The 22,348-nt window shown below is 40.4% G+C and overlaps 1 protein-coding gene across 12 annotated transcripts in view; it reads right to left on the bottom strand.

Moving 5' to 3' along the window:
- MPDZ (multiple PDZ domain crumbs cell polarity complex component) overlaps positions 1–14,488 on the bottom strand; it is a 169,189-nt gene extending 154,701 nt beyond the window's left edge. For 11 of the 12 annotated variants that reach the window (XM_035723504.1, XM_035723507.1, XM_035723511.1 and 8 more), the window contains exon 1: positions 14,237–14,488. The gene's annotated coding sequence lies outside the window, so the exon portion shown is untranslated. Of the gene's footprint in view, positions 1–13,357; positions 13,380–14,236 lie in introns of those variants that run through there. The other variant, XM_035723505.1, reaches the window with a different exon arrangement.
- Between the last annotated feature and the right edge of the window lie 7,860 nt (positions 14,489–22,348).

Below are 22,348 nucleotides of genomic sequence, written 5' to 3'. Positions count from 1 at the left end.
CAGGGAGCCTGATGAGGGGCTCCATCCCAGGACTCCCGGATCATGACCAGAGCCAAAGGCAGATAGATGCTCAACCGACTGAGCCACCCAGGCGCCCCCTTTCTTTCTTTTTAAATATATTAGACAAATCAATTCTGTTTATAGTCCACTGTATTATATTTATTTCCTTTCTCCTTACCCTCACTCACAATTTCTTTAAAAAACAACCAAAACACACACAAAGAACTATGGACTCCACAATATCTTCTCTCTGGGCACCCTTTTTTACATATTTTCCATCCATAATGTTCTCTCTTAGTACATCCCTATAAGGACAGGGACCCTCCCACCAAATTGTTAACTAACACCAAACATGGTGATTCGGGGAAAAGATTCAGATGCTTCCGAGAATGCACATGTAGCCTCTTCTGTTCTCTCACTCCCTAGCTAAACTCAGAGGAATTTAGATTGTTGGGCAGTTTGCCACTGTTTGCTACCACATTTTCAGTGTTAAGGACCAAGATGCAACAGGCTAGCATATTTCTGGGACAGAACCAGGCAGGGGGAACCCCTCCAAGGGCTGCCCTCGCAGGGGAACAACAATGGGTTGGCATCAGACTCCAGAGGCAGCTGCCGCTTATAAAGTACTCACTCCACTCACATAATTTTCTTGAGGGAAACCAAAAATGCACAGAAGGATTAACCTTGTGCCACAGAATTCTCGGGTGCAATTCCTACGCCGGCAACAAATTCTCCAGAGAAATTACTTTGGGCTCCTGCCTCCTGCCCTTTTGCCTGCCTGGAATGAGGCAGTTCTCCAGGGGGCCCGGGGCAAACTGTATCCTTGGTCCTTAGAAAAAGCATGGATACTCAAAGCATCCCCATGGGACCCTGAAACACGGAGGTGACAGTACAGAAGATATCTGTCATTTCTCGTCTGCCCTGTCGGAGACAGGACTTTCATTGAGTTTGTGAGATCTCAGTGATGACACTGAGACAGGACAATATATGGCTTTGTCAACTGAAATGGAACAATTCCTCAGGGTAAAGCCCTAAAGGACAACACAGAGATGGAAGGGGTCGGGACAGGACACACAGAATATTATAACCTCGTTGCTGCTTCAACTTATCTCCCCAGCCAACCACCTCAAGTTCATCCTCTTCACCCAACACCCATTTTCTAGGGTTTTTCCCCATAACTTTTCAAATAACTCTACTTCTGCCATTTCCCCATTATTGTTCCTAATTGTTTCTTCTGTTTTGGAATCTTTTCTACAAAAATTATGAGGACTGTCATCTATCATATTGCCTACTTGGCTGTTACTGAGCTTTAAGTACTATACATAATTAGATTATTTTTATCCCTCCCCATCAATTAGTGCCTTCTAAATTCAGTTTGTGGCCCTCATGAATTCCCTCTGCTGAATTTGGATAGGAAGAGATAAAGATTACAAACTTCACTCAGAAAAGGGCAGGCTCAAGTTTCTGATAGGAAATCCTCTGGGAAGAGAACAGCATATTGGAGTGATATTTAATGTGGCTGTTTTTCTCTCCTGTACTACACTCGGGGTGACTAGTAGTCGGTACCCCCTGTTGGTTTGGTTGCCAGCTCTTTGCACAGAGAAGTACCATGCATGTATTGAAAAAAGCTGGTGAAAGAGCATGCTTTCTCTGAGCCCATTATGCAATTTTTTTCATGGAGCAATTCAGAATCCATAAATTCAACCCATTTTTTGCAACTATTAATGCTTTATACTTTCAAATATCTTATTTGAAGATGTAAGAAAATTTCATGAGCTTTTACTCTTCCCATAACTTTCTAACACCACATTTTATGGATGTGGAAGCAGAAGGCCAAAGAGATTACTAACTTTCTCAAGGTCACATAACTCAGACTTTTATTAAGCAATCATATTTCTATAGCCATTATTATGTGCGGGTACTGAAAAGTCTATGTAATAAAACATCAACAATTATCTGCAAGTATCAGCCAAAAGTAATCTAATTCAGCCACAAGAGGATTTGGGGACAGAGAAGAGGGAAGAAATAATAGGCTTAAAAGACTTATTCAATCAGATTGGATGTCTGTTACTAGATTTTCTAAGTAACAAATTGTTTAATTTTCCATGTCATTTTGCTGATTAAAAAAATCAACTTTATTCCTCAGATGTAAATCGACCATCAAATACTCCCTTCAAGGACAAAGTTTCCAAATATATATACACCATCGATGTCTAAAATGTAAGCTCGATCGTAATCAAGAAATTAAAGCAATAATTTGTTATCTGGGGTTTTAAAAAATGCTATTCAGTAAAAACTAATAATAAAACTGCATATAAGAATTGAGTGCTATTGCATCTACTATAACAGTAATTCTTCCATGGAATTAAATAATCTCCATGAGTGACTGTTTTAGGCAATGAACTAGCATTATTTTTACCTTATGAAATGAAATCATTTATGAAATAGCTTTCCTATATCCCTGTGTTCTTAAACAGAGCATATATGCTTCACACACATGCCTTTCCTTTAATCCTGCCAAGAGCTTCTTATTAGATACACACATTTTTAAGAAAATTGAGGATCAGAAAGATAAAGTGTTTTCCCCCACATAACAAAGCTTGTCAGCAACAGAGCTATTATTTAAAGTCAACCTAAGTCTGACTGATAGCAAAACCAAGACCTTTCCACCACATAGCTCTGTACTCTAATACTACTACTATAGGTAAGAAAATAATTATTTACCTTCAGATTATGTAGCCCCAGGCACCTATGCTTTCAGAGTTCCCAGACTGCCTTATAGAGCTCACTTAAAAAAAAACTACAATTTTACTAATTGTGAGATCCTGTGCGGCTGTTGTAAAAGTGGGCATTAACAATAACATGCAAAGCACCTGGAAACAATAAGCATACCAATAACTATTGCTATTATTATTTGGTCTTCTATTAGTGTCTGGACACTAATCTCTCCATTTTGCTATTTCCAATTTGCTATCAGATTAATCAGGCTTATTAAATCAGTAAATCCTCAACACAAATGAAAACTGATCACTTCTGATTTGGGACTTGCAAAGTGCAGTAAAGTACATAGGTTTTAGAACATTTATGTTCCCATTGCTGAAAACTACATGCACTTTTTGTGCTATTGAATGCCCAAAAATCAAAACCACCCCCTACAGTACTTCAAAGGAGTAGAAATGAATCCAAACATTGCAGTCTTAGAAGTCAGCTTAGTCAAAGAACTGACACTTAAGAGTATTATGTTATCTACCAGAAAAGACAGATGGAGAAAAAACAGGTTTGATGTATGGCAAGACACAGATAAACAGGGCAGGAGAGGAAGAAAAAATAATGAGGTGAGCTGAATTGGAAGAGATAGAAAAGATGGAGGGGCAGCAAGATCATTTACAAAACTCTCCGAAAAGTCCTGAATATTCACCAGCCAAACAGGAGGTGGAGCAGGGTGTTAACTGAGGTTACAAAAGCACAGGAAGAACTGAATCATTTCCCCCACCAAAGTGAAATCTGATCTCAAAGGAAGAACTTCAACTCTATCTTTGTCACCCACCCAGCAGCCAAACACAGTAAAGATCATTAAGTCTGAGTCACTTTCCTTGTGACTCAGTTGTCAAAATCCCGTAAGATAAAGTAAGTGTAAGTATGTAGAAAATGGAAGTGCTATGGGAGCACTAGGCAGTATTATTATTATTAACAGCAGTATTAGCATCAGAATGGCTAACTCATAATGTTTCCGAATTTCAAGATAATCAACAGTGAAATAAAACTACATAAATACACAGCATTATTTCAGCAAGGTTTAACTACACACTTCTATTCCCCTAAGATTTAACATGAAATACTTGCACAGGATCCTTCTATTCTCATTCAAATAAATAGGTACTTTCACATCTAATTTTGTATTCATAATTTTATTTTTTTTAATTTAAGAGGGCCATCCCAAATTCTACAAATTTTAGGCCCCCAAAGTCTGTATCTGCCTCTATCACTGAAGCATATGGTAGAGCAGAATATAGACAGGTACCTAACTTTTGAGCTCTCAATTTAATGGAAAGCAGTTAAGTAATTACACTGCAACACGATGTGCTAAATTCTGTGAAAGTACAGAGAAATCCAATGCTGTCAGTATGCATCAGAAAGAACTGGGAGGGGTGACATGTGAATTGTCCCAAAGGATGCACAACCTAGGAGAATGTGGGAGACAGCCAGGAGAGGGAAAGGCACGTCTTGCTAAGGGAAGGACATCTGCTAAGGCAATGTCATCATAAAGAAACCAGAGAATTGAAATGACGGGGGTTCTATTGCACTGGGCTACCAAACTAAACAGGAGCTAGGAAAGCCATATTTCATGGCCTCCTTGGGCCCGTCAGGGTCAGGGGGATAGGTGGTAACTGAAATTCATATTCTGTAAAAACAATCTTGATAATAGGGTAAATAACTCATGAAAAAGAGAAAGAACTATGATAGTATAATCAGATGGTAGGCTGTTAAAGCAAGACAATCGAAAAATAATATAAGCCAAGATTAAGGCAGATAACAGAAAAACAAGGAAATATACACACATTCATCAGACGGAATTGAAAAAATTCAATGACCACTAGATATGTGCTGGGGGGCAGGCAGAATGAGTGAGTAACAGCAATGGGAGTTGACTTTCAATGTTTCTAATTTGGGAAACTAAGAAATATTGGGACATAGTTTAAACAGCAGAAAGAGAAATGTCTTCTGTCTTTAGAGGAACGGGTAGAAATGCATTCCTTTTGAACATATCCAGTTTGAATTGTTTCTAGAAAATAGAAAATATTAAAATTTAAGCTCCATGGGGGTAGGAATTTTTGTTGGTTTTTTTGTTTTGTTTTGTTTAGTGGTAGTGATGGTCCCTTTTTCTTCCAGGGCTATATCCCCAGAACCAGAAATAGTGGCTGGGTCAGATAAGGCACTCAACAAATATCTACTGAAAGAAGGAATCAACTACACATGTGCATCTAAAGAGAAAATAACTTGGAAGACCTAAGAGTAGGCAATCACTGGCCTCTAGGTGTTGCTGAAGATAAAGGGGATTAATCAGAAAGAAGGTACGGATTGCCAAGAAGGGAGAAATGAAGTTGGAACCCTGGAGAGCATGAACATTTTAAAGTATAATGCAATATATATGACTTATTTTAGGGGTAAAAACCAATTGGGAACAAACAAGGGTGGAAGGAAGGAAGGAAGGAAGGATGGAAGGACGGACGGACTGACCGACCCTTCATGCTTGATCACTCTAAGTACCATATTGATAAAGCACCCACTATAGGCAACACTCTAGGTAGGGTTATTTATGATACACAAAATAAAGCTTATTTGACATCACTTTGGTTCCTAGACCAATGTGAAAACAAATTACTTATGGAAGATAACCTTAATAAGGTAAAATTAAAAATAGGGAGAGACTGGGGGGCCTGGGTGGCTCAGTCGTTAAGCATCTGCCTCTGGCTCAGGTCATGGTCCCAGGGTCCTGGGATCAAGACCCGCATCAGGCTCTCTGCTTGGCGGGAAGCCTGCTTCTCCCTCTCCCACTCTGCTTGTGTTCCTTCTCTCGCTGTGTCTCTGTCAAATATACAAAATCTTTAAAAACAAAATTGGGAGAGGTCAAAATACCCTTTTTTTTTTTTTTAAATAAACTCTACACCCAACGTGGGGCTCAAGCTCACAACCCTGAGATCAAGAGTCACATGCTCTACCACTGAGCCAGCCAGCACCCTAAGATCAAAATATCTTAGATAGATAACAATCACCTGTGAAGTAAATTAAAAATCCCAATAGAATCAAAGCCAAGATGAAATAAAGTCTACACATAGGGAGAAGAATATATCTAAAAAAATACAGAATCAGCCATGATCCTCTCTTATTTTACTTCATACTAAACCAAAACAAATTCACTTTTGGATATTCTGTTAATTGAATATGCATACACTCAAGAAGAAAATAAAATTTGTTCACAATTATAAGAGGAATGTTTTACATAATCTGTACTAAAGAACTGCTGGAGAGAACCTTGTATTCCTGACGGCCAAGAGATGTCATTGTCTAAATCAGCAGATAAGCTTGTCAGTCAGTGATGGTCTACATTCCTGAGAATACACTGAGGAAAGTCAGAAAACGAGATGACAATTTACATCTTGCTGGCAAGATTCCAAGTAGTACAGACAAGGGGAAATTATAGAAAGAAATCCAAATTCATATGAACCTATCCAAACATGAATCTTAGCCATATAAGATAAATAAGCATGCACCAATTCAATCCCCCAATTACTAATTCACAGATAATTGTAATAGGCTACACTAGTTACCACATATAATTCCATAGGACTCACTAGGGCTATCTTTGACAACTGGTATTTTCTCTCTGAAAACATTTTAAGAGGTCTTATTTTCTTTCAATAAACATGACTATTTGCTTCTTAATTAACTCATATACAATTTAACTACATTCATTAACTGTATTTTACTATTGTACTCAAAGAACTGTTAATATTAAGATTATAAACCAACTTTTATTTTTGTAATAATCCAGAGACCATATCTGCCTTAACTGATATTGTTTGGGTTGGTTGTTGTTGGTTTTTTGTTTTTGCCACTTAATTTCAGTTAAGTCATTAGCAAGTAGAGACAAACAACTAAGTGTTAAAAATGGCCCAAAATATCTGAGTGATGCCAACAAGAATAACATGTTTTCACAATATGATCATCTTCTCTCCAATTCTTGATATGTTTGACGATCTTAGGTGTGACAGATAATGAATGGCAATTATTTGGATAATTCAGGCACCAAATTACAACTTAGTTATCATATTTACTATATGATTGTCACATAAATTTGTCACAAGAAGTGACAGATAAATCTATCAAAAACTATAAAGACTATAAAAACTATGCAAGTAAGTCAGAGAATTAGCCAAGCAGTCTTAAAGCTTTGAGCTCAATACTGAAGCTGACTTCACAAGGTAGGATACAAAAGTTTACAGAAAGCCTCAACCCTCACATGACCGGTTTGTTTGTTTGTTTTGTTTTGTTTTGTTTTTACATAATTATCTGACATCTTTAAAGATCAGGAAACTTTAAATCTCTATTTTACATTTGTTAGCTTTTTAAAAAAATTATATATGATTTACATATTTTGAAACCTCAAGTAACCTTATATAAGGGCGTTTAAATTTTAAGTATCCAAGAGGCATGAATTTAAGAAGACTAAATAATACTGTCAAATACAGAAGTCTGACACAACAAAGTTGAAACCAAGAATAAATACAAGACAATGGACAAAATGCAAGAGAATTCTAAACTATTTTTTAAAAAAGACCTCTGAATGGTATATCCATTCAGTACAATGAACTAGCACTCAGCAATAAACATTATTAAGCTATGAATAGAAGCAACATGGATGAATCCCAAAATACAGAGTGAAAGAAGTCAGATAAAATGCAAGAATATCCTGTATGATTCCATTTATTTAAAACTCTAGAGAACGCAAACTAGTCTATCCTGACAGAAAGATCAATGGTTCCTTGGAGACATGGGATGGGTAGGTAGGGGAGACAGGAAAGTATGACAGTCATTAGGAAACTTTTAGGGGTGATGAATATGTTTACTATCTTGATTATGGGTATGGTTACATGTAGGCCAAAATTCAACAAATTGTGCACTTTCAATATGTGCAGTTTATCATATCTCAAATAGAAATTACCCATCAGTAAAATAAATGATCCTTCTTCCCTTCCTGAGAAAAGGGTGAGGTCTGAAAGTTGTTAGTTTAACACCTAAAAGATGTTCACTGAACTTCACAAAGCAGGCCAGGGATTCAATAATCCTGACCTCCGGGCTGTTTCTTCTTTTGTTTTCCTACCACAGCCATAAAACATCTAAAAGTACCCTGTGATTTAGCCTGATACAAAATATACATTCAGCAGATTATATCAGAACAAAGAGACATTTCTCATGTTACGCTTTTCTAAAAGGCAATAGAGTGACTATGTTTACTACTTCCTGGAAAAACATGAATGTGGTGGGAATGTGTGGTGCACACAAAACTCCACTGAATCCTATAGTTGAGGCCCCTCCAGTCCTACAGTAGGAAGGACATAAATGCTGCCCAGAGGCAGACTTCATGCCTGACTTACTAAAATGAAATATCCTTGGAAGAATGGGGTTAGCAAAGAAGGGGGGCGGGGGGCCTAACCTACAGCTTGACAAACTTTACACACCAACAACAAACTTAGACACACAGGACCTGTGAAGGGGGCCTAGCAAAGGTTAAGGGAAGCTGGGCATACCTTATAAAGATCAGAGAGGATCCTTTTAAACTACAAAATAACCTTTAATCTTTAGGATTCTGTCAACACAGTTTTGTTAGGTCTGTGATGTTTTTTAAGAGCACAGAATGAGAGATCCTCAGGACCATTTTCTACAGCCAGTTCCCCAAAGCAAGGCATGATAGGGGCCACCCAATTACATAATGTGAAGTTATTCCAAAATTAACTATAAGACTATGTAACAGAGATCAAGATTAAATAATTGATTCTCTACTGGTGTCCTATGTGCCCCATTGTGGTTAGCCATATTACATCTCCTCAAAAGAGTCAACAGACATTGGTTCACAGAGATGGTATCAGTTTCAATTCTACATATGGATGTTTAATAATCTCAGATCACATTATCTTCCCTGAGAAAAAGAGCAATCAATGATCAACAGTGCTGTTTATTCATGTGCATTATGGGGGGGCTGATATATGGGTGACAGAATCACAGGCAAGTTTATTGCTTCTTTGCACTTGTCTACCTCTTCCATATTTTAAAAAAATGTGTTTGTATTATTAAATAAGTTACTAAGGAAATAACTATCTTATGTATTTTACTATATAGTTTTAAAATATAAATAATAAAGTAAATGGTAAAGTATCCCAAAACATATTCAAATTATCAACACTAAATTATCAACACACCTAAATAGGTTTTTCCTAATTGTTTTTGTAGCTAATGTATGTTTTTCTTCTAAGAGTTTCCTTTTTCACTTTCCCCTCATGCATTTATGTATAGCACCTTAGATCTGAAGGCAGAGTTCTTTACAAGAAAGTAACAATGAATATTGTTTTCTAAGATATAAATAAAACTAAAAGGAGAATAAAGATCAGAATTCTCTACACGAAACAAATTTAACCACCACAAACAAGAAGAAAATAAGGAAGAATTTAAGTCTCAATTTACTTTTTTTTTTTTTAATTCAGCGGGCCAAATTTGGAAAAACTGCATTAACATTTCTCTAAGTCATCTAATCTCAACGCCTAAAAAAGTTTTTGTTATTTTATAACATACAATATAAATTATCTTTTAACCTTAAATTTTTCCAAAAAGAAGAAATTTCTGGGGGAAAAAATGATTATGCGAACTACTTGCTCACAAAACATGCATAGTATATACAGTTTTCAGGTCAATGTAATTTAAAGAATAAGCTTTGCTGTTTTAATCAGATGAAACATTTCAGACGAAATGTTTACAAACATTAACATTTCATTTTTGCCAAATTTAATGTTTTACTGATTTTTAAAAGAAATATAAGAAATATCTTTAAAAATTAATGCTTTTATGAAACACTTAAAAAGGAAACTAACATAATGCTCTGTCCATAAAAAGCAAGGGCCAGTTTCTCAGTGAAAGCCAGGAAAAAGAAAACAAGTGGCTTCAGGCCAAAGATAAAGTATCTTTTTCCTCAAATAGCAGTTTCTTTTTTCCCAAACATCAAATTACCACAGTAATGCTTAGACTAACAAAAGAGCCTCCTATTATGACCTCCCTCCCTAACCCTACACCAGTCCATTCTTCAAGGTCGCTCCCAGTTTATAACCTAGGTCTCTTTAAGAACTTCATTGTAGGCTGAATTGTGTCCTCCTCTCTACCTCCCCAAAATACGTATGTTAAGGTCCTAACCCCTGTACCTCAAAATGTGGCTGTATTTAGAGACAGGGTCTTTAAAGAGGTAATTAGGGTTAAATGAGGTCACTGGGGCTCCCCTACTCCAATAGGACTGGGAGACACAGGGAGATGGCCATCTACAAATTGCCAGCAAGCAGTCCTCTGTTGATCTCTAATTTCTTTGAAATGGTGTAACTTTTACCGAGTGTAAAACTTTCATATTCTTTCCTTTGTATGATTATTTTTTTTCAACCAAGACAGTAAGTTTCTAGGGCAATATCTTATTTTATGTTCTCCCCAGTGCTTAACCCAATGCAACATACCTCCTAATCCATCTATTATTATCTACTAAATAAAAAACTACCTCAGATCTACTCAGAAAATATTTCACAGGAAGGCAATAGATTATATAAGTAGAAGTAGTTCATCTCCTTATTCTTATTCGCCCACATGGAATCCCACCATAATTACTTAATCATAGTGTATCAACTTTACCATACTAACCATCACTTCCCAACTGTGTTTATAGAGGCTCTCTTACACATGACACTATTTCACAAAAGAAAATAATACCTTTCTTGTTATAAATATGGGGTTGATAATGTACATAACAATGTAACTCTATCAAATGAATTCCTACTTTAGGCTAAATGTATTTTAAAATCACATACAACTGCTTGGGAAATATAATAATGATAAAATACATCATCATTCGTATGTAGCATTAAGCAGTCCTCAATTCTATAGGAAGTTTTCTGCTTCTTTACTTTGAAGTATAGGATCTTTCTCTGGCAGATAATGTTGTTTGCTCCAGCATGTATGGGGACATTTCCAGTCCAATATATCAACTTTTCTTCAAGATATTTATGAAATTCACAAAGTACTGTGTACATATTACAAATATACAAAATGGAGCCAACCTGCTACTCAACCTAAGGGAGTCAAGTCTATGATGTCAGACTTGGGATGCAATCTGAAGAAAATCATCTGCCTTTAACTCAGGGCAGTTAGTTATCTTCCAGGCAATTCATTGTTGCATGCCAGCTTCTAAGACCCTTAATCTTAACTCTAGACAATGGGTCCACTTCGTTTGTAAAGCAAAGCCTCCACACCACAGCAGCTGAAGGCTAAAAGCCTGCAGCAATGCAAAATTACATTTCAAGGATTTCCACAAATCTGAGCACCCCCACCTTGCAGAGAGATAGTTAACTCTGAGGACAGCCTTCACTCCTTCATAATATGTATGTGCATTTAAAAGGTATCTGAAATGCAAAGAGGTCTTTAAAGGTCAAGCAGGACAATGTCTATGTGATAGGAATTTGAGCAGACAAAAACTGTAACTGACATCTTGCTCTGCCTAAACCACAAGCAACAGGCTTAGGCGATAAAAGGAGTATAGTAAAGTGAGAAAGAAAACCAGAAATGAGAGGGGGAAATGAAAAGAAGAAATACCAATGGGTGCTAAAGAAAGAAAAGGAACACATGTTAAAGGCATGTACACATGTGATCAATTCAGTAATATGTGGAGAATAAACTTCATCATTTTTTGTTTTAGCAAAGATTTAGGGAAGAAGAGTGGTGGAGAGTCAAGTTCCCCCACAAACTAGCTTTGCCTCAAGTGCTTCCCTGCAAAAAGGAATCCATGACATCCCCTAACCCCAGCTACTCTCTACCTAAATAAACAAAACTATAATTCTCAAACCTGCTCAAGTAGCAGGGCGGCAAGAAGTCACTAGAACTCACTGCAGAACACCTTGAAATGTGGCTATCTATATTAAATTTAAAGTAACTAAGCATGTAATTTCTGCCAATCAGAAAACCCACTTTATCCTAGATTCTGACAAAGATGCCAAAAGGTTAAGAAATCTTTTTGAGAGTGAAACTTGGAAATGGGAAAATCCAATACATTAACTTAATTTGTCTACCTACTGGGGAAAACTCAACCAGTTCAGGGGACACCAGAAACAGCGTAAAAGGCAATGAAATTAAACAATGCACCCATCAAAAGAGGGGGCATTTAAGCAATACTTTTTTTTTTTTAAGATTTTATTTACTTGACCGGGCGAGAAAGGGGTGGGGGGAGAGAGCGTGCGCACAAGTAGGCGGAGCGGAAAGCAGAGGGGAAGGAGAAGCAAACTTCCCATGAGCAGAGAGCCTGACCCCAGGCTGAATTCCACGACCCTGGGATCACGACCAGAGCGGAAAGCAGACGCTTAACCAACTGAGCCACGCAGGCACCCTAAGCAATACTTTTAAAGCCTGCTCTAGGTTGGCAAGTTTTTCTGTAAAGAAAAAGAGTAAACATTCCATACTTTGAAGGCTATACAGCCATGTCTCAACTATGCAACCACTCAACTCTCCCACTGCTATTATGAAAGCAATCAAAGAGTAAGAATCCGCCACACACAAAAGGAATGAGTGTGGCTTGTGCCAGTAAAACTCTACTTATGCACACTGAGATTTGATTTTCAAATAATTTTCACATACCATGATATATTCTTTTGATTTTATTAACCATATAAAAATGCATAAAACACTTCTAACTCCTACACTTTGAAGGAAAAACAGGCTGCTGCTGGCCAATCTGGCCCATGGCCCTTAAATTTAGAGACCTCCACTTTCAAAGACCCTAATATGAACCGAGCAAGGACAGAGTCCCATCTAGATATACCCGCCCATTTGTAAACTAGCTCATTAGCTAGCAAGAAATCTGGGCATCCCAGACAAGATTATCTCCACCACCCTCTAAACCCTGTCAGCCCCTCCTTCAGGCAAGGGCACAGGTGCATCCATCCAGAGCTTACACTGTATTAGAGCTCAAACCTAGGAACCTTAAGTTTTGTTGGGTTTTTTTAACCTAAATTCTACGAGGTGGTAAAGCGTATATTATTAAATACAGTTGATTCGACCCTTTAAAAAAGTTCATTGTAGTCACGTATACCCAAATTCAGCATGTAAAAACTCCCAAGCCCTAAACCATCACCTCGTTAGTTTTTCAGACCGTGTTTTTTCTTTTAATCCTGCTAAAGGTAATCTAAATGAGGAATGTCTACGGAAACACAAAAGGGATGTTTACACTACAGCTGTCCACCAAAGCTGGGTGACACCGTCTAGACACTTTTTCAGATTCTTCCCCTCTGGACATCAAACGAACATGGAGAGTATTCTTTCTAGGCTGAAGTCATAGTCCTCTTATCTGATGCTACCTAAGAAACACTAGCTGCCACCCAGCCCCCTCCCCACACAAGGCACGCAGCGCCCACGTTCGGGTTCTTCGCCAGCCGAGCAAGCTCTGCAAGCCCCACCCGCGGAGACGGAGGGAGACGTCCCGCCGCCCCCGACTCGCCCCCGGCCACTGCGCAGCGGCCGCCACCCGCCCCCCTCCCCCCGGCTGTCGCCCGGCCCCTCCTACGTTAGGCAGTCCCAGCTTGAATTTCCATGTGATCTGCGGGAAAGAATAGCCCGGCCTTTGTGCCTCTGCAAAGAACGCAAGCAAAAATTTACACCATCACCACCCCTGACACACACACAACTCCCAAGACACAAAGCGTCTCCCGAACAGCGCTTCCCGAGGAACATCCGGCATCCCCCCCCGCTGCGAATCGTAGACAAAGGCGCCCCATAGGCGCGGGGTAGTTGAAGAGGGTGGCGAGAGCTAACTGCTCCCACCATGGGGGGCAGCGGATGAAAGGGCACAGGCGCCGCGGGGGATGGGGGCCGGGTACCAATTAGTGGCGCGCTCGGGGTCCGGCAGACAAGGCTAGAGACGCCAGTCGTGCGGGGGGGGGGAGGTTCTCCCCACGACCCAAGCGCCCGGCCCAGCGAAAGGGTGGAAGGGGCGTCCGGCCCGGGGCGCGGCCACACCAGCGGCGAGCAACAGGCTCCTGCGCCCCGGAGCGCCGGCCCGCGCGCCAGGCCCGCGGTTCCCCTCCCCAGCACCATCCCTGTGCCCCTCCATGCGAAGAAAAAGAAAAAAACTTTTAAACCATTTAGAGTAAGCAAGGGCAAAGGGGAGGGGGGGTGGGAGGGCTGAAAGGACTGGGACTAGCGCTCGGGGGCCATGCAAGTAGCGAAGGAAACTTCCAGACCCCATCCTTTTAAAGAGCCAGAGGAGCAGCGGCTTCCCGGTACCGCCCGGCCGCGCGGGGTGGGGCGAACGCACCCCGCCCGCCCGCCTGCCCGCCTGCCCCGCGCGCCTAGCCCCCAGCGCCCGCGCACCTTCCCTGCCGGCGCGCGCGCAGAGCGCGGGGGCGCGCTCCGGCCTCCTGGCCCGGGCCCCGGCGCCGCTTACCCGGCTAGCGGCGGCCGCCCCGGGCGGGAACGCGGAGGGGGAGGAGGGCTGGGGAGCCGGGGTCGCCGGGGACTCGGGAGCCTCGCCTCGCTCCCGCTCGCCCTCTTCTCTGCTGAAGTAACGGCCCGGCGAGGAGCTTCGGGATAAACGCGCACAGACACTCACGGGCGACCGAGAAACTTAATCCCGCCCGGCCGGCGGCGGCCCGACGCCAGCCTCGCGCTCCGCCGCGCCCCCTCCCCCCGCGCGCGCCGCACTTGCGCCGACCGGGGCCGCCGAGGAAGAGGCGGCGGAGGCGGCGGCGGCGGCGGCGGCGGCGGCGGCGGCGGCGGGGCCGGGGCTGCCGGGGCTGCGTGACGCCTGCGGCCGGCGGGGCGGTGGGCGCGCCTTGGCCAATCAGGGGGCGCGGCCCAGCCCGCGGGTCCTGGGTTTTAAACTAGCTCCGCGGCCGCTGGGCTTGGGGTGCGGGGCGTGGGTTCTGTGAGGTTGCCTTGGGGGAATACAGGGCGCCCCGTTAAATAAGGATGTCCAATAACGAGGAATAATTATTTTGGCCAGGTATGGCCCGTGCTTTATTTGGGACATACTTAAGCTGAAAAATTGTTCATTATTTATCTGAAATTCGAATTTAACCTGGGGGAGGGCTGTATTTTTCCTTTCTAAATCTGGCAACCTGTGGGAACTGGTAGCCGCTATTTCTAGTTTTGAGGACTTAATTTTTTTTTTCATTATGTGGACTGCCTTGTGGATGCCTTCTGTACAGGTGACTTATTTAAGTGGTAGGGGAAGGTGATGAGAAGCACTTTAATGAGGAGGCATGGGGAGTGGGGCTTGATAATCTCACATTCTAGGTAACTTTTAGAACATTAATGTGCTTCTCAGACATATCCAATTAAAAGACGGAAACAATAAACATGAGATATAAAAATAAACTCAGAATTGCACGGTGCCAGGAGAAACATACTCATTTCTATTTTGTGCCATTTAAGATTGTGTTTCTGATACCCTCAATTCCTGAGTCCCAGGAATCTTTTCTGCGAAGAAAATTGCTTCCTCTCACAATACATACATCTAGTATTAGGGTATACATCAAAGGATACTCAGAAGTCCAATTTAAAATATTTACAAGAATTTCTTTTAATATCCGAAGTAAAAGTTCTGATTTCTTTGGCAGACTTGTAAAATTTTTTGCCTACTAAAAAAAAAAAGTCCTTGTATTTCTCCAATATTCACCAACTATTTAAGGGGAAATACAGTTTTTAAAACATACAAGGCTCCAGAGGGAAACTGATTTGAGCTATTAAATGGATATTTTCAGAAAGCTTCAAAATAGATCAGTTGTCTGCAAATGACTGGGAGTAAAATGAGCTAAAGTGCCCTGGGTGGAGAGAGTGTCCTCAGTCCAAGACCCACTGTGCTTTCTCAAACATAGGCATCAGTGTAGTTTTGCCTACTGGGGAAATAAAAGCACTCACTAGATTTCTTTAGCATCTGTGGATATTCATCTCCTCTGGGTCCTTGGAAAATGAAAGTGAAGTTAGGATGAAGGGAAAACTCATCCCTTGTATCTTCAACACATCTCTGTCTTGTGTAACCTCTCAATCAGCACTCTCAACTCTCCCCATTGAGAGAGAGACAGAGAGACAGAGGAAGGCAAGCAGGCAATAACATTACTCCCCAGCCCACCTCTCCCCAGTTACATTTTCTCCTCTTTTCTTCACAATTAAATTTCTTGACATCAAGCACCTGCATCTTGGGTTCCTGCCCCATCACTGCACTGAAAGGGCTTTTGCTAGACACCAATAATCTCCCCTTAACTAAATCCAATGGAATTGTTTCTTTCCCTATATTCTGTCTTCTCAGATGCATTCGTAACTATTGAACACTCTCTTGAATTGTTGCCCCCCACCCCATAATTCCATACAATCACACCCTCAGTTTTGCTCCTTCTTACTGAACAGGCAGTGTGTGGGACCTGAAGCTTACACTATTTGGGGCTCTGCTTTAAGAAAAGAAAAAGATATCTTTCTTTTGAAAACTTGACAGAAATATGTGACCATGTAAACACATTGCTAGGGCTCCTCTCGGGCAAAAGAAAGACCCAGAATCTTTTTTTTTTTTTTAAGTTTTGTTTATTTAAGTAATCTCTACACCCCACGTGGGGCTCAAATTCACAACCCTGAGATCGAGATCCACATGCTCTTCCAACTAAGCCAGCCAGGCATCCCTGACAAATACCCAGAATCTTAAGCTTCACCAGCTTCAAGACAGATCTGCCCCTGACATCAGGCCACTCTTCAATCTCCTTGGCCAACTAACTTCCTCTCCCTACCCTTTAAATGATGGAACTCCTCAAGTAATGTCCATGGTAGGGCAATACACTGAGACACGGAACTGTGAAAGATGACCAGGCTTGAGCAGAAAGAACATGGTCCCATTTTGGATAACCTAGGTTTGAGTCAGACAAACAAGGAAGTCAAATAAACACTCAGATATATAGAGAAATCTAGATTGAAGATAAAATTTTAAGAATCTTTACCCAATCCATGATTAGCTGGAGGGGAAAATGAACTTATTTAAGGAGGGCCAGTAACTCAGATTATTCCATGATTCCCAAAAATTAGTATAAAACGATTGTGCTACATTCTCATTGTACCCTAAACTATTGCTTCATAGTATTCATCCTACTTTGTAATTATATATTTCGTTTTATAATGACTTATGCAGTGGTTCTCTGCCCCCTTAGACCACAAACTCCAGGAGAGCAGGGACCAAGTCACAGTCTCATCCTCAGAGCCTAGCAAAATGTTTCATAAGTAGTTCATCTTCAAATGGAATGGGACAAATATATGACTGCAAGAATGAACAATTCATCAATAGAACTTTTGTGTTCTTGCCATAGACTCATCTCAAAGCATCCCTTGTTGCTTAGAAATTCCAAAGGATTCCTCTTTGAATAGCAAAGCATTTCCATTTGTCATTTTCCAAATCTGGTCATTCTCAAATGCAAAGGAAGTAAGTGCATGAAATGCTAGCTGCTAGGAAAGCACGGGAGGAGAACAATTCCATAACTAGCTACTACAGGTGTCCTGAGGGTCTTAAAAGGTAAAATGGCGTCTGTTCCATTGAATTATAGAAAAGCCTGTAACACTGAATGAGAGGCAAGTTTAAGGAATTTAATTCTCTGATTTAATGCAAGTATATAAATGAGATTAAAACAAAGGATTCTACCTTGTTTAAAAAGACACTATTGTTCTGATTTCATTTAGCAAAGCAAATCTTACATGCCCACTTTATTTTTTTTTTTAAGATTTTATTTATTTATTGGACAGAGAGAGAGAGCACAAGCAAGGGCAACAGCAGGCCGAGGGAGTTGATGCAGGGCTTGATGGGGGGCTCAATTTGGGGCTTGATGCAGGCTCGATCCCAGGACCCTGGGATCATGATCTACACCAAAGGCAGCCGCTTAACTGACTGAACCACCCAGGCACCCTCTACATGCCCACTTTAAAGAGTAGTGTTATCAGAGGACAAAAATGCATCTTGTTTAGGTTAGTTCTTCCACAAAATTATCTCGCACTTGGGGATGATTTCATCTGGGAGCTTCCCCTTTTGAGGTTAACCCTTAAAGTTTATTGCTCTATTCTCTTCTGCTTATTCTAAGCCAGAGGGCCCAAGCTTTTCTAGAAGTAACAAGACAGTATGATGTATTCCTCTTGTTTAAGAACAAATTCAAGAGTTTTAAATAAAATCGTACTAAGAAAGCCAAAATAGAAAGATAAAATAGAGCTGATCTTCTCTATGGGGTAGGTTGAAATTCACCCCAAACCCACAGATTAAGAATTCTTTCTCTTTAGTGTTGATCATGGCCTCTGGGATCTGAAGATGAAGGAATTAGGAACGTTGTGTGCATCCCAGGTATATCCTCAGTGAGGCATTCTCCAGGGCAATTTGTTTTTCTCAATACTGAGTAATGTTCAGACCATGTTTGCAAGGAAAAAGATTTGGGGGACTTCCAGGATTGTTTTAAACTATTTTGTATTAAATTCAACAAGTACAAACATAAATACATAATATTATTTTCCATTTGTTGTTCCTCCTCTGTAGCTCTAAAACTGGTGAAAGGCCCAAGTTGTCTGGTCAAAAATCGTTAATGTCTGTTAGAAAGATAGATTGTAGAAATTCAATTTTTGATCCATGGGGATACAGAGGAAGGACTCTTTTAGTTGCCTTTCAAGCACACAGTCTCTGTTCTGCCTTCCTAACAGTGGATAGCCTAGGTATGGAAGAGGGGCAGTCCCTTACTGGTATGTATACCCGCAGGGCTCCAGGGTCAAAGCTTCATATAAACGGAATCCTTTCCCAAGGACTAAGTGACTCTGGGGGAATTCTAATTGTGGGACAATGGACTTTCCAGACCTTAAGTAGCTCTGACTCTTATTAATGTTCCATTTAAGTGCAAAGTAGGTGGCATGTTTGCATCTCCCTCTGCCTAAGGGTTATCAGCTATGTAACAAATACCCATTTCTAATTTATTACCCTTTGCAGAACGATTTTTATTCTCTGTTTATTGGCTGACCGATTTTATAGTTTTAATTGGCCTCTAGTTTCTCAATAAAGGAGAATACTTTTTTTTTTGCAGTCTGTTTAATGTTAGAAAAAATAGACCATTTGAAACAATCTTTAACTTTTTTTCACCATTGAAAACAAACAAGATTGAAAGGAGAGAATATGGAGAAGAAAGGAAAGAATGTTAGGATAATGAATATATATGTGTCTAGGAGAAAGCCATTAGGAGGAGGGAATGGCTAAGAAAGAATCCCAGGCATGAGAAAAATGCAAAATTATATCTATTTTGAGAACATGTAGAATAATCTGTCTCTCTTCATGTAACAACTGTTTATAGAAGAATAGAGACAGTGAAACCTACAATGTGTCCGGTTGGGTCTCATCTCTCTGAGGAAGAAAGAAAGGGCACTGGGAGGTCATGACCATCTGACCTTGAGTTAATTTGCTTTTATACCCACAGAATTCTGGTGCAGTGAGGAAATCCTGGGCAAAAAGTTTGGGACTAGGTTATTTTTTGGGTGGAATACATCCAAATACTGTTCCAGAATCTCTGACTCAAGTTCATGTAAGCTAGAATGACATTTTGGAATCTCTCTCCTACAAAGTAGGACTGTAAGTCAGTTGTTCAAATAAAGGTCAAGAAAAATAAGCAATTAATAAGCAATTCACAATAATGAGAAAATTTGTTCAAGTTGGCTTTTAGGTAACACCCCTCTATGTTCTATAAGAATATAGAAAAGAAACAGTTTTTGAGATGACCATTGTGTCACTGGATCACATTTTACCTGAAGCCCACCCCATCTCTTGAATTTCCATTTAGATGAGCCAATAAATCACCTTTAGTTCTTAAAGTAATTTGAATTGGGTTTTCTGTTATTTGCAACCAAAATCATTTAAGCTGATGAAATATACATATTCAGCCATTCACAATGGACTAGACAGGTACTTTCAAGTGTCAAGGAACACAATGAAATTACCTCAGTTGGAGGGAGTTTGTTAAAGAATAGGTAGGATTATTAGGAAGACAAGAGTTTCCATAGGTGAAACAAATGGAGCAATGGGACATCTTTCTGGTTATACCACAAGCACACAGAAAGAAGTGGAAGGTCAGTTCAGATGATGCAGATCTCAAGACCAGGTTTTCATAGAGATTTTGCACTTCTACCATAATTATGATTCAGCACAACCAGAATATGAAGGATCACCAGATTTTCAAGGAACCAATTTAAGCAATTATTGTTTAACAGTGAGGCAGTGAACAACTCTGTGTTCTATACGCAGAGGAAGGCTTGTTGATTTATGGGCTTCATTTTTAAGGGAGCAGCATTATATTCAGGAGCCCCTAAATTCCAGAAAACTAAGTCTTTGCTCAGAACCATTAGATATATTTAAAGAGGGTATTTTGGGGATGTTTGAGAAATAAACGCCTAGTCGCCAGGAGTTCTGTATGGAAACTGCCTGTGTGTATGAGTGTGTGTGTGTGTGTGTGTGTGTGTGCCTGTCGATATGTGTGTATACGGTAGTGGTGATGATGGTGATGTCAGTTTTTTTTAATCCCCATATTTTGTACCTGAAATTTTATTTTAACTCTTCCTTATACCTGATATTTCAATGTTCCCAGCTTCTCTTCAGTTTTAGTGAATGGTATAGTCCCCTCCATTGCTGTAATATTTTAGGCCTAAGGCAGTGCTTTTCAGACTACCTGTGAAGAGTCAGGTTTTTTGTCTTTTGCTTTTAATTTCCAGAGTATCATTGACCAATGCACTTAAAATTAATTACTAATGATTAGATGCCTGAATGTTGGGTCAGTGTTCCATTGTTATAAAGATTTTTAAAGAAACATTTAATTTCTTTGTGGACCAGGCTGTCCACAGAGCAATTTCCCAGGGCCTTGTTACTCCAAGTATGATCAATAAACCAGAAACATCTGTATCACTTTGGAGCTGGTTAGAAATGCAGAATCTCAGGCATCACCCCAGACTACTAAATCAGAATCTTCATTTTAACTTGATGTCGAGGTGATTTATATACACATTAAAGATCTTAGGGATCTTTTCTACTCTTTCATCTGTTTTTTGTCTTCCAGGAATGTTCTGCTATATCTTTACCTAGAAAACTTTTTTTTTCTTTTTTTTGAGCTTCAGACTGCTGGCATCTTTTCCTCATTCATGTCACTGATCAAATGTCCACCTCTGTTGGAGAAGGCTTTTCTGGCTCTCCAGTCAAATTAGTAGCCTCTTCCACATCACATTACCTTGTATTATTTTCCTTATAGTATTTATCGCTATCTAAAATTATTGTTGACCCCTTTCTGCCCCTCCCCCATACCCGCCCCAGCTAGAATGTAAACCCCTGTCCTTTATCCAGTGGTAGCTCAGTGCCTGCTTGGGGGTACAACTCAAGCGCTGTGTACACTCTGCTTCCATTCACTTCATGACTCTGCTTACTCCGGGCTCCTACGACCTCACCGCTTGTGTTTATTGCTTTCTCTGTGTGTCCCTCTGAATTTGCAGCAGAGAGCCCAACCCAAACTGGCTTATAAAATAAAAAGGATGCTGGCTTATATAACTAAAAAGGTTCAGAGTAAATGCAGTGGTCAGGCTCAGTTCCCTTACGGCTCTGGCCCTTTTTCTCTCCAATTCTTTCAGCTTGGTGCATCTCCACGCATCGGCTTCCTGTTCAGGCCAGCCGCTGGATGACCACCACAATCCCAGCTCTCGCGTTCCCATGGAGTGCTCCCCAGAGACCATGCGCTGCCACTCTCTTTCACAGTAAGAAAACTTCTGTCCCCCAAACCTCCGGAAACATTTCTCCAACATTCCTTAGACTGAATTGGATCATATGCCCCTTCTAAATAGGTATACACATATAGAGTGGTGTAATTACAAACGATAAAATGGGTAGATCTCCAGAGCACCTTTCATTAAGTTTTGACAATTATATACATCCACATAGACACTAACCAAACCAAGATGTAGAATATTTCCATTGCCCTGGAAAGTTGCTTTGTGTCCTTTCCAGTCAATCGGATGAGTAACAGTGCCCTGCTGAGCCCTCGTGGAGTTGGAAGCCAAAAGAACAATCAGGAATACTGAACCTGTCTTTCTGTAAAATATCGATGTTTTATTCATCATGTACATTAACTTTTAAGAAAAATATTGCATTAAAATATGATTTATGTTACTAGTTGTTGTTGTTTGATGTCCTGCATCTTAAAAAACAAGTGCCAGAAGTACAGATCTGTGATTCAACAGTCTTACACAATTCGCAGCGCTCACTTCTGAAACAAATAACGCAACATATTTTAAGAAAAAAGAAAAAGAAGAAGATAGCAGGAGAGGAAGAATGAAGGGGAGTAAGTCAGAGGGGGAGACGAACCAGGAGAGATGATGGACTCTGAAAAACAAACTGAGGTTTCTGGAGGGGAGGAGGGTGGGGGGATGGGTTAGCCTGGTGATGGGTATTGAGGAGGGCACGTTCTGCATGGAGCACTGGGTGTTATGAACAAACAGTGAATCATGGAACAGTACACCAAAACAAATT

Source organism: Zalophus californianus, chromosome 13 (assembly GCF_009762305.2).
Source record: "Zalophus californianus isolate mZalCal1 chromosome 13, mZalCal1.pri.v2, whole genome shotgun sequence".
NCBI classification, from domain to species: domain Eukaryota; kingdom Metazoa; phylum Chordata; class Mammalia; order Carnivora; family Otariidae; genus Zalophus; species Zalophus californianus.
The sequence above is the reverse complement of the archived record's forward strand: the minus strand, read 5'-3'. Positions and strand labels throughout refer to the sequence as shown.